Source organism: Anomaloglossus baeobatrachus, chromosome 7, assembly GCF_048569485.1.
Source record: "Anomaloglossus baeobatrachus isolate aAnoBae1 chromosome 7, aAnoBae1.hap1, whole genome shotgun sequence".
Lineage (NCBI taxonomy): Eukaryota > Metazoa > Chordata > Amphibia > Anura > Aromobatidae > Anomaloglossus > Anomaloglossus baeobatrachus.
Window position 1 is genome coordinate 148063514 of NC_134359.1, and position 12482 is coordinate 148075995.

The 12482-nt window shown below is 43.9% G+C and overlaps 1 protein-coding gene across 1 annotated transcript in view; it reads right to left on the reverse strand.

The window, feature by feature from the left end:
- Positions 1-7828: 7828 nt before the first annotated feature.
- The window catches only part of ORMDL1 (ORMDL sphingolipid biosynthesis regulator 1), a 390769-nt gene continuing 386115 nt past the window's right edge, over positions 7829-12482 (reverse strand). The window contains exon 6 of the transcript XR_012724843.1: positions 7829-8014. The gene's annotated coding sequence lies outside the window, so the exon portion shown is untranslated. The remainder of the gene's footprint in view (positions 8015-12482) is intronic.

Below are 12482 nucleotides of genomic sequence, written 5' to 3' on the forward strand. Positions count from 1 at the left end.
GGACCCTTGGACTCTGAGATGCCACAGGTGGTGGTGTCATGTGCACGTTTGATTGACTTCTGGCAGTGGTCGAAACCCTATGTCTTACAGCCTTATTGCGGACTATGGGCACATGCTCCTCTGCACTGCTGCTTTCGCAATCCATGCCACCCGTCCATGTTGGATCAGTCACCTCATCATCAACCTGGTCGTCTTCAAATTCCTGAAGGTCAATATCTTCGGGAATGGAGGTTTCAGGCTGACCTGAGGGCAACTGTGTCTTATCATCCTCCAACACTTCCACCTGATTGCCCAGCATGTCATGGCCAACAACATGTCTTTCTTCTGGCCTCGGGTGCTCAAAAGATCTGTGCATCACTGCACACCACGGCCTCACCTGCGTTGGTGGTGTTGCGCGGTGAGAGACAAGAAAGGTCTAAGGGTCCCGTAAACAGTTCCTCAGAGTAACCTGCTTTGGTGTCATGTTTCCTTAGAATACTGATGTTGTGAGGAAGGATGACCAGGCTGAGGATTTGATGGGCCAGCCTCTGGGCTACTCAAGTCTGTCTGTGTGGACCCTTGGGATTTGCTACTCGACAAGTAACTGGAGGTATTTTCTGGTAGCCAACTCATTACCTGTTTGCACTGTTCAGGTCGCAAGAGTGCTTTCCCATGTGGAGAAAAAAATTGGGATAGGAAGGCAGAGGTAGATAAAGCAGGAACCTTTTTCTTTGGCTCGATCACACTTCTTGGGCGACCACCACTGTCACTACCACCACGTCCACGGCCCTTGCCCCCTCTTTTTCCCATTTTTTTGGTTTAATTATTCAAGGTGAATACTGTAATGTGACCTTTTCTACAGGCAGTGGAACAACACTTATGCCGGGTTGTTAAACTTGCGTTAATAGTTGCTCACGATAGCTGTGTCTGTAAGTCTAAAAACCAAAAGGTACCTTTATTGGACAAACTACCTCGGAGGAGTCGACAAAGATGTTGTGAATGTCTTTCAATCCCAAAAGAAAACAGGGTTTGAAAACACTTTTCTTTTAGTATTGGTATTTGGCACTCAGACTGTGTTTTAGTAAGAGCAAGCCACTATGTAGGTGCTGTAAGATATGAAGCCCCCCAAAATATGCTAGCTTGTTGCTAGGAAGGTACTGGCCTTGAGGCACAATTACTGACCCTGACAGCAAGTATTAATAAAAATTGGGTAACACTGAGACTGTGTGTTAGTTGCAGCAAGCCACTATGTAGTATCAAATAAAATGTCCAATAGTAAATAAACGGGGAATACTACCCCAACTCTCCAAACTTCACAGACGAATCAAACACCAGATGAGAAATCTCGATGGATTCTCATAAATAAAGCATAAGGTGCAATAATGTAAAATCAATTTTTATTGAAAATTTAAAAATCATTAAAAATGTATACTACAACAACAAGAAGGAACGAATCACAGTCGAGGTATTAATAAATACATAGAAAATTACACAGTATGATACTACCAATACCCAATCAATAAATACTATTTCATAAATATATATAATATAATAATTAGTACAAAAATATGTGTATATATTAATATGAAAAAAGGCAGTACACTGTAATAAATATGAGGTAAAGATGGTACATAATAACACTATGCAGGGTATGTTAAAGTATACAGTCAGTAAGGACGTAACCAAACAATACATAAATTAACTGCCTGCATTGACAAAAAATCACCACTAGGTAGCAGCAAAGCTATAGTGGAAACTGCAACCGCAACAAAAAATTTTAAACACTTGTCAGAAGTGACATGAGAGCGTTGCAAGCCACCAGGCGGCATAAACCACTAGGGGGGATAAAACTAAACACAAAGAGTGCATATTACCTCAGAAAAAATTTGCCATGTCTGTAAACCTCGGGATTGAGCATGGTTCCTCACCCCGACATATGTTTCACACCTGCTTCATCAGGGGGCGTGTCTTGGAGAGGAAACTATGTGGTTTATATACGTGTGTGAGCCAATGAGGGAATTTCTAGTTAATGACCGTAACATCAGAGAAGGCGGCGCCCAGTGCAGCTGATAACCTCACCTCCGGAAAAAAAGTGACTTCCGGCCACAGCGACGGTGGAGCACAAATATGCGTCTCAGCCACCATGAAGGTGGGAGTAAACACTAGAGTTGAGCGATGTTCGAGTCGAACGGTTCGCCAATTTCATGTTTGAGTGATTTTGGGGGGTGTTCGAGTCGTTCGACGAACTGGAATGATTTGCTTAAAGTTCGGCAGTTCGAGTTACATTCGAGAACGGTTCAATCACCAAAAGCGTGGCTTTTCACAGTAAGTATGTGCGCACGTTGCATATCTGCATGCGTCCTGCGTCCCCAGCACAATCCCTCTCTCTTTCCTACTCACCGATCACGGGCGCCTCGCTGCACGGCTGTCACAAATCTCCGGTGGCTTTTCCTCTTTTGAAAATGGATGCCGCTTCATTATTCAATCAGGTATTCCATGCCTTCCCCGCCCACTGGTGCCCATGATTGGTTGCAGTCAGACACGCCCCAAATGATGAGTGACAGCTGTCTCACTGCAACCAATCAGAGCCGCTGGTGGGCGGGTCTATATCGTGCAGTAAAATAAATAAATTAAAAAAAAAAAAAAAAGCGGTTCCCCCCCAATTGTGATACCAGCCAGGATAAAGCCACACGGCTGGAGGCTGGTATTGTCAGGATGGGGAGCGCCACGTTATGGGGAGCCCACCACCCTAACAATATCAGCAGGCAGCCGCCCGGAATTGCCGCATCCATTAGATGCGGCAGTCCCGGGACTCTACCCAGCTCATCCCAAATTGCCGTGGTGCGGTGGCAATCGAGGTAATAACGGAGTTAATCATTATAAGCGTCTCCCCGAGACACCTTCCATGATTAACCTGTAAGTGAAAGTAAAGAAACACACACAATGAAAAATCCTTTATTTGGAATAAAAGATAAAAAAACCCCTCATTTACCTCTTTATTAATCCCCAAAGAACAATCCAGGTCCAAAGTAATCCACACGACACTGTCAGCTCTGCTACATGAAGATGACAGGGAGCCCCGTAGAACACAAGCGCTTTGTGTCCTCTCCACGCAGCACCTGAAGTGAGCCGCGCTGTCACCAGAGACTTCACTCTGCAATGCAGAGGTCAAGATAACCAAATCTTCCTATGTTTCTCATTAGAGGCAGTAGCTCAATGGTTAGAGCTCCCACCTAAAAAGCATTAGTTCACGAGTTCAAGTCCCAGCCGCCCCAGTAAAGAATTTAATTAATTTTAAATTATAATTATTATTTATTTATAATTATTTCATTTAATTTAACTATGCACTGAGGTGAGGAGCCGGACATCAGATGTGAGCCGCGGGCCACACCTCTAAAATCGGAGCAGTTCACAGAATGAGGCTGCATTGCTCTCTCCTCTCTCTCTTGTTCTCTCTCTCTCCTCTTGTCTGCTCTCCTCTTTTCTCTCTCTCTCTCCTCTCTTCTCTCTCCTCTTCTCTCTCTTCTCTCCTCTTCTCTCTCTTCTCTCTCCTCTCTCTCTTTCTCTCTCTTCTCTCTCCTCTCTCTCTTTCTCTCTCTCCTCTCTCCTCTCTCTCTTTCTCTCTCTCCTCTCTCTCTTCTCTCTCTCTCCTCTCTCTCTTCTCTCCTCTTCTCTCTCTCTTCTCTCTCCTTTCTCTCTTCTCTTTCTCTCTCCTCTTCTCCTCTCTCTCTCCTCTTCTCTCCTCCTCTCTCATCTTCTCTTCTCACCTCTCTCTTCTCTCCTCCTCTCTCCCTCTCTCTTCTCTTTTCTCTCTCTTCTCTTTTCTCTTCTCTTCTCTTTTCTCTCTCTCAGACCTGGCGATGATCAGCTGATGTAATCACCTGACGGAATCAGCTGACACTAAAGGTCCAGTCACACTAAGCAACTTACCAGCGATCCCAACAACGATAGGGATCGCTGGTAAGTTGCTAGGAGGTTGCTGGTGAGATGTCACACTGCAACGCTCCAGCGATCCCACCAGCAACCTGACCTGGCAGGGATCGCTGGAGCGTCGCTACACAAGTTTCTGGTGAGCTCACCAGCAACCAGTGACCAGCCCCCAGCGCCGCGTGGAAGATGCTGCGCTTGGTAACTAAGGTAAATATCGGGTAACCAACCCGATATTTACCTTGGTTAACACCGCACGGAGCTACACGTGCAGAGAGCAGGGAGCAGCGCACACTGAGCGCTGGCTCCCTGCTCTCGTAGTTACAGCACACATCAGGTTAATTACACGATGTGTGCTGCAGCTAAATGTGCAGAGAGCAGGGAGCAGCGCACAATGCTTAGCGCTGGCTCCTTGCTCTCCTAGTTACAGCACACATGGGGTTAATTTCCCGATGTGTGCTGCAGCTAAATGTGCACAGAGCAGGGAGCAGTGCACAATGCTTAGCGCTGGCTCCTTGCTCTCCTAGTTACAGCACACATCGGGTTAATTAACCCGATGTGTCCTGCAGCTACATGTGCACACAGCAGGAGCCGGCAGCACAGGCAGTGAGAGCGGCGGAGGCTGGTATCAAAGGTAAATATCGGGTAACCAAGGACAGGGCTTCTTGGTTACCCGATGTTTACATTGGTTACCAGCCTCCACAGAAGCCGGCTCCCTGCTGCCTGCACATTTAGTTGTTGCTGTCTCGCTGTCACACACAGCGATCTGTGCTTCACAGCGGGACAGCAACAACTAAAAAATGGCCCAGGACATTCAGCAACAACCAACGACCTCACAGCAGGGGCCAGGTTGTTGCTGGATGTCACACACAGCAACATCGCTAGCAACGTCACAAAAGTTGTTCGTTAGCAGCGATGTTGCTAGCGATGTTGCTTAGTGTGACGGGGCCTTAAAAGTCGAGCGGTGAGGCCGGCTTTTTACCGCCCGGCAGGCTAAACTATCAGCTGCTGCTGTCGAACAGGAGTCTGCACAGAAGTGTGTAGCTTTTTTTTGCACTGATGCATCAGCTGATTGTATAAAAGCTGTTTATACAATCAGCTGCTGTGTCATGTGATTCAGGACCTTGAACCTGACACATCATCTGATCGCTTTGCCTTCCAGCAAACCGATCAGATGATATTGGATCCGAATTGGACGGCGCGAGACCCTTGACCCAGGATGACTGCGGAGGGGGATTCTTTATTTCAATAAAGATGGAATCACTAATTGTGTTGTGTTTTATTTCTGATAAAAAAAACACAACACACAGAAAAATATTTTTATCTGTACTAGAAATTCATGGTGGCCATGTCTAATATTGGCATGACACCATGAATTTTGGACTTAGGGCCAGTTGAAAATATACAGCTAGCCCTAACCCCATTATTATCCAGCGAGCCACCCATCACCAGGGCAGCTGGAAGAGTTGAATACAGTGCCAGAAGATGGCTCTTCTATGAAAGCGCCATTTTCTGGGAGCTGGCTGTGGACTGCAATTCGCAGCAGGGGTGCCCAGAAAGCTTGGGCACCCTGCACTGGGGATTCCAATCCCCAGCTGCCTAGTTGTACCGGGCTGGACACAAAAATTGGGCGAAGCCCACGTCATTTTTTTTTTAATTATTTCATGAAATTTATGAAATAATTAAAAAAAAAAAAAAGGGCTTCCCTATATTTTTGGTTCCCAGCTGGGTACAAATAGGCAGCTGGGGGTAGCCCGTAGCTGTCTGCTATACCTGGCTAGCAGACAACAACATGGCGAAGCCCACGTAATTTTTTTGGGGGGGCAAAAAACTCCTGCATACAGTCCTGGATGGAGTATGCTGAGCCTTGTACTTCTGCAGCTGCTGTCTGTATGTAGGAGAGCAGACAGCAGCTGCAGAACTACAAGTGTCAGCATGCTCCATTCACTAGTGTATGCAGGAGAGCAGACAGCATCTGCAGAACTACAAGGCTCAGCATGCTCCATTCACTAGTGTATGCAGGAGAGCAGACAGCAGCTGCAGAACTACAAGGCTCAGCATACTCCATCCAGGAGTTTTTTGCCCCCCCCCCAAAAATGACGTGGGCTTCGCTATATTTTTGTATGCTACCCAGGTACAGCAGGCAGCTACGGCTGCCCCCAAACCCCAGCTGCCTATTTGTACCCGGCTGGGAACTAAAAAAAATAGGGAAGCCCTTTTTTTAATTATTTCATGAATCTCATGAAATAATAATAATAAAAAAAAAATGGACATGGGCTTCGCCCCATTTTTGTGTCCACTCAGGTACAACTAGGCAGCTGGGGATTGGAATCCGCAGCACAGGTTGGCCCGAGCTTTCTGGGCCCCACTGATGCAAATTGCAGTCTGCAGCCGCCCTAAAAAAAGGGCGCTTTCATAGAAGCACCATCATCTGGCGCTATATCCAACACTTCCAGCAGCCCTGAAGCTGGGTGGCTTGCTGGGTAATAATGGGTTAATACTAGATTTGTTTTACTAGCTAGTATTAAGCCAGAGATTCTTACTGTCAGGCAAGTTTGACCCGGCCATTAAGAATCTCCAATAAAGGGTTACAAAAAAAAAAAGACACCACACAGAGAAAAAATAATTTAATAGAAATAAATAAACAGACACACTTAGAGACTCCATGTTTATTACTCCCTCTCATCCCTCCATGATCCTGGTCTTCTGTCTTCTTTCTCCTTCAACCCATGCAGCTCTGCTGCATCAGACAGCACTGCATGGGAGGAAGATGCTGCTGCTCCCCGTGCAGCCTAATCACTCAGTGAGAGTGAGCAGAGGCAGCGGGCTGTAAGCGGTGACGTCACCTCAGACAGACGGTTACTATAGCAACGGTGCTCCGATCACGCGATTCCCGGTGCCGCAATTCACCGGCTGTGGCAGCCAGTCCTTGCATGTGGGCTGACTCTGTAAAGAGCGCCCACATGCAGGAACGGGGCAGCCGACCATGTGCCAGAGCATCTCGCTAGTACACGGAGATGCTCGGATGAGCACCGCGTACCGGAGAGATGCGCTGACAGGACCTAGCATGACGTCTAGCCATGTGACTAGTCTGTAGCCAATGAGATAATACACACATGACTGGTCACATGCTATTTTGACGTCACGGAAGGTCCTATTATCAGTGCTGGTTACCGGGAGGACGCAGCGATTATCGGAAGGAAAAGCGTCGGGAGACAGAGTGCAGGACGCGTCGCGGGGACCTGTAAGTGTAATGGCAATGTTTGTTAACTGCATGTGTACATGTATAATGTGTTTTTATGTGTTTGTGTTTGCCTGCCATTGTTTTCATTAGGGTGTGAATTGGTTTGTCGAACGTTTGTCGACCGGAGCCTCCGTTCGACGAACCGAACCGAACTCGAACACTAGGGGGGTGGCTCATCTCTAGTAGACACACATCACGTGCCGAATGCGCTGGGCGGAAGTCAGAGAGAAGTCATAGCTGCACAGGCGCACATGCCGGTAACAGCCACCAATAGTTGTATCAAAATTGCCCATATAAAAAGGGCGGTGGAGGTGAAAATTATATCAGTAATATTAATTTATGAAAATATGTGGCTATGGAACAAACATTAAGAGGTGCCTAAAGTGTAAGTGTATACAATATATACAAATATCTAAATTCATATACTAAAGACTCAATATAATTAATAATACACTATGTGTAAAACAATATGTGTAGATATGAAAATTACTCTCTCTCTCTCTCTCTCTCTCTCTCTCTCTCTCTATATATATATATATATATATATATATATATATATATTGTAATAAATGTAATAAAAATATATATGGGCTATAAAACAGGTGAATTGATAAAGTGTAAATATAATTTCTATATTATTCGTGTGTAAGTGCACAAAAATAAATAATAAGTTGCCAATCAAGTGCTGGTGAATAACATATAATAAAATACAAACTAACATTTTCACCATAAATAATGCAAATCATTATCATAAATACCCATATACCATACATCAATAAATAACATAAAATACTAATAATAAATTAATCAAAATAGTTCTTGATAGATGAAATCAGTTTCAGTCTCCATCCCCAGGGAAATTCCCTAAAAAAAATAAAAAAATAAAAAAATAATATATTTATGAAATAGTATTTATTGATTGGGTATTGGTAGTATCTTACTGTGTAATTTTCTATGTATTTATTAATACCTCGACTGTGATTGGTTCTTTCTTGTTGTAGTATACATTTTTAATGATTTTTAAATTTTCAATAAAAATTGATTTTACATTATTGCACCTTATGCTTTATTTATGAGAATCCATCGAGATTTCTCATCTGCTGTTTGATTCGTCTGTGAAGCTTGGTGAGCTGGGGTAGTATTCCCCATTTATTTACTATTGCACATTTGATTTGATACTTGATATTTTCTGTTGTTTAACAGAGTTTCCTCCGCATAATGGATTTTCAGGCCAAGGTCACCTCTTGGCAATCTAAAGCTACTGGTATTTTTCGTAAAAACACTACAAAACAAGGTGATACAGATATCTCGTAAAGAGTCTATTAGAAAATATAAGAATACCTTATTTAAGAAGACTAAGCTCTGGTGGACTCAGACATCTCTTGAAAATTATTTGCAGCAAAAAATTGTACCCTGCGGTTTGCGGGTGCAAATTTATCTGGCATTTGAATGGGGAAATGATGATTTGATTAATAACTGGATTATGACGGCTAATACGTGTTCTCTCGAATTTATGAACATTATTGTGGAGAAGAACAAAAGATCACTTCATAAAATTGAGGAAGACATTCAAGAAATTCAAAATTCCCTTTCTAAAAGTATGACTAATGAATCTTATCAGGAGTTACTGAGTAACTTAGAGAAAAATTTTGAAAAATGGGAAGAAAAGATTAGTACCGACAAAAGCCATAAGTATCAACGAGATGTTAGTGACTTGAAAGCAAAAAAATCTTTAATTGGGAAATTAAAAAAGATAAACCTTTCCATAATCGATCTAGAAGTTCTTCTATTCGTTCAGAGGTTTAGGCACTTCTTAATGTTTGTTCCATAGCCACATATTTTAATAAATTAATATTACTGATATAATTTCACCTCCACCGCCCTTTTTATATGGGCAATTTTGATACAACTATCAGTGGCCGTGACGGTGTGTGCGCCTCTGCAGCTATGACTTCTCTCTGACTTTCACCCACCACATTCGGCACGTGATGTGTGTTTACTCCCACCTTCATGGTGGCTGAGACGCATATTTGCGTTCCACTGTCGCTGCGGCCGGAAGTCTCTTTTCTTCCGGAGGTGAGGTTATCAGCTGCCCTTGGCGCCGCCTTCTCTGACGTTACAGTCATTAACTAGAAATTCCCTCATTGGCTCACACATGTATATACTGTGTTCCAAATTATTATGTAAAAAATATTTTTTCATATTTTCCTAAATTAACTTTATGAATTGCAGTCATTGTTATTTTCCAGTCATCTACTATTCGAGTATAATTGAAATGTTTTTGATCAAACTGCCTATGAAAACAGTATATTTTTAAAAATAATAAACACTCAAAGTGCACTCAAAATGCATGTTCCAAATTATTATGCACAGCAGAGTTTTCAACCTTTTTATTTTGAAAAACAAAATGGTCAATTGTGAAATTATAGCATTATCAACTTATTACAAAAATGAAATCAAACAGTTTTCAAGTCATAACTTAAATCTAGGTGATGTTACATTTGCACATAGGACCCCTTGTTTGAAATAAGCTTCTGAACTCTCTCGTCCATTGAATTTTGTCAGTTTTTGGATGGTTTGTGCTTCAATTGTTTTGCATGTGGATAGAATACCCTCCCAGAGCTGTTGCTTAGATGCGAACTGCCTCCCGCTGTCATAGACACTCCTTTTGATGATGCTCTAGAGGTTCTCAATGGGGTTGAGGTCAGGGGAAGATGGTGGCCACACCATAAATTTGTCCTCTTTTATGCCCATAGCAGCAAGAGATGTAGATGGGTTATTTGCAGCATGAGACTGTGCATTATCATGTATGAAAATGATCTTGCTGCGGAATCCACAGTTCTTCCTCCTGAACCATGGCAGGAAGTGCTGTTTTAGAAACTCCACATAGATTATGGAGTTCATCTTTACCCCTTCAGGGATCCTAAAGGGGCCGACAATCTCTCTCCCATGATTCCAGCCCAAAACATTACTCCACCTCCTCCTTGTTGGTGCCTTAGCTGTGTTTTCATGGGGTGTCCATCAACCAGCCATCCTCCACTCCATCCATCTGGACCATCGAGCGTTTCACGGCACTCATCGGTAAACAAAACAGTTTGGAAGTCAGTCTTCATGTATCGTTTGGCCCACTGGAGCCGTTTCTGCTTGTGTGCAGTGGATAGAGGTGGTAGACAGGATGGCTTACGCACAGCTGCAGACCTCTGAAGGACCCTGCATCTTGTTGGTCGGGGTACGTTGGAGGCACCAGCAGCTTCAAAAACTTGTTTGCTGCTATGACAAGGCATTTTAGCAGCTTCTCTTTTAACCTGACACAATTGCCTTTTGGAAAGAGTCCTCAATTTCTCCTTATCAGCACGCACACGTGTGTGCTGTGAATCAGCTACATACTTCTTGATTGTGCGATGATCACAATGAAGTGTCTTGGCAATGTTGATTGTAGTCATGCATTGACCTAAATACTCCACAATTTGTTGCTTCTCAGCAGCCGACACATCCTTTTTCTTTCCCATTTTGGCAAAAAATGTAGGCTGCTTAATAATGTGGAACAGCCTTCTTAAGTAGTCTTGCTTTATTTGGACACACCTTCCAAACTAATTTACACAGGTATCTGCAATTGCTTTCAGTGATATAAAGAGCCCTGACACACATCACCAGCAATGAGTTTAAATGACAAACAAAAAATTTCTAACCTTATCACTCCTAAACTCTTTTTGCATAATAATTTGGAACACAGTGTAAAAACCACATGGTTCCCTCTCCAAGACACGCCCCCTGATGAAGCAGGCATGAAACATATGTCGGGGTGAGGAACCACGCTCAGTCCTGAGGTTTACATACACAGCAATTTTTTTCTGAAGTAATATGTACTCTGTGTTTACTTTAATCCCCTCTGGTGGTTTATGCCGCCTGGTGGTTTGCACTGCTCTCATGTCACTTCTGATAAGTGTTTGAAATTTTTCGTTGCGGTTGCAGTTTCCACTATAGCTTTGCTGCCACCTAGTGGTGATTTTTTGTCAATGCAGGCGGTTAATTTATGTACCGTATTTTTTGGACTATAAGACGCACTTTTTTTCCCCCAAATGTGGGGGGAAAGTTGGGGGTGCGTCTTATGGTCTGAATATAGGGCTGCGGCCGGAAATGAGGGTGCTGCGGTGGAGCGGGCCATCGGGGGCAAGAGCAGGCTGTAGCAGCGCCTGCCGCGACCACATGGGCCCACTCATTATATATGCACACCCATCCTACCGCCCATCATCCCTCAGCGCTGAAACCGGCACTGACAGGTGGGCGGGATGATGGGCGGGGGGGTGTATGCATAATTAACAGCTGGCCTTGATCACCCTTGGCAACTACAGCCTGGAGTGATCATGTGCGGCTGTATTCACTGCCCCCCGATTATCAGCGTGGGGGGCAGTGAATAAGTATGGTACACTCACCGGCCACTGCAGCATCGCGATCTCCTCCAGTCTGTCGGTCAGCTGATCTGTGTAGAGAGCGATGAGCACAGCGATAACGTCATCGCTGTGCGCGCCGCTAATCTCCATGCAAGTCAGCTGACCAGCAGACAGGAGGACATCGCGATGCTGCAGGGAAGTGACCGGTGACGGCTCCACACAGATCAGCGGCACTGCTGCCGCCACAGACAGGAGGAGTGATGCTGCATGGAGCAAGAAAAGGTGAGTGTAAACGTTTATTGTTTTTTGTGTGATACAGGATTCATGCCATATAGCAGGATGAGGGTATATAGCAGGATGGGGGTATACAGCAGGATGGGGCCATATAGCAGGATGGCAGTATATAGCAGGATGAGGGTATATAGCAGGATGAGGGCATATTCCATGATGGCAGTATATAGCAGGATGGGGGTATATAGCAGGATGAGGGCATATACCAGGATGGGGTACCTCAGCAGAGAATTTGAGGACATTACCCCCATAACAGTATCAGCAGCAGATCCTTGCCCCATAACAATGTGTCATGACCCCATTTTTTGCTTAAAATTTTATTTTCCTCCTCTAAAACCAGGGTGCGTCTTATCGTCTGGTGCATCTTATAGTCCGAAAAATACGGTATTGTTTGGTTATGTCCTTACTGACTGTATACTTTAACATACCCTGCATAGTGTTATTATGTACCATCTTTACCTCATATTTATTACACTGTACTGCCTTTTTTCATATTAATACATACACATATTTTGTACTAATTATTATAATTATATATATTTATGAAATAGTATTTATTGATTGGGTATTGGTAGTATCTTACTGTGTTATTTTCTATGTATTTATTAATACCTCGACTGTGATTGGTTCCTTCTTGTTGTTGTAGAGTA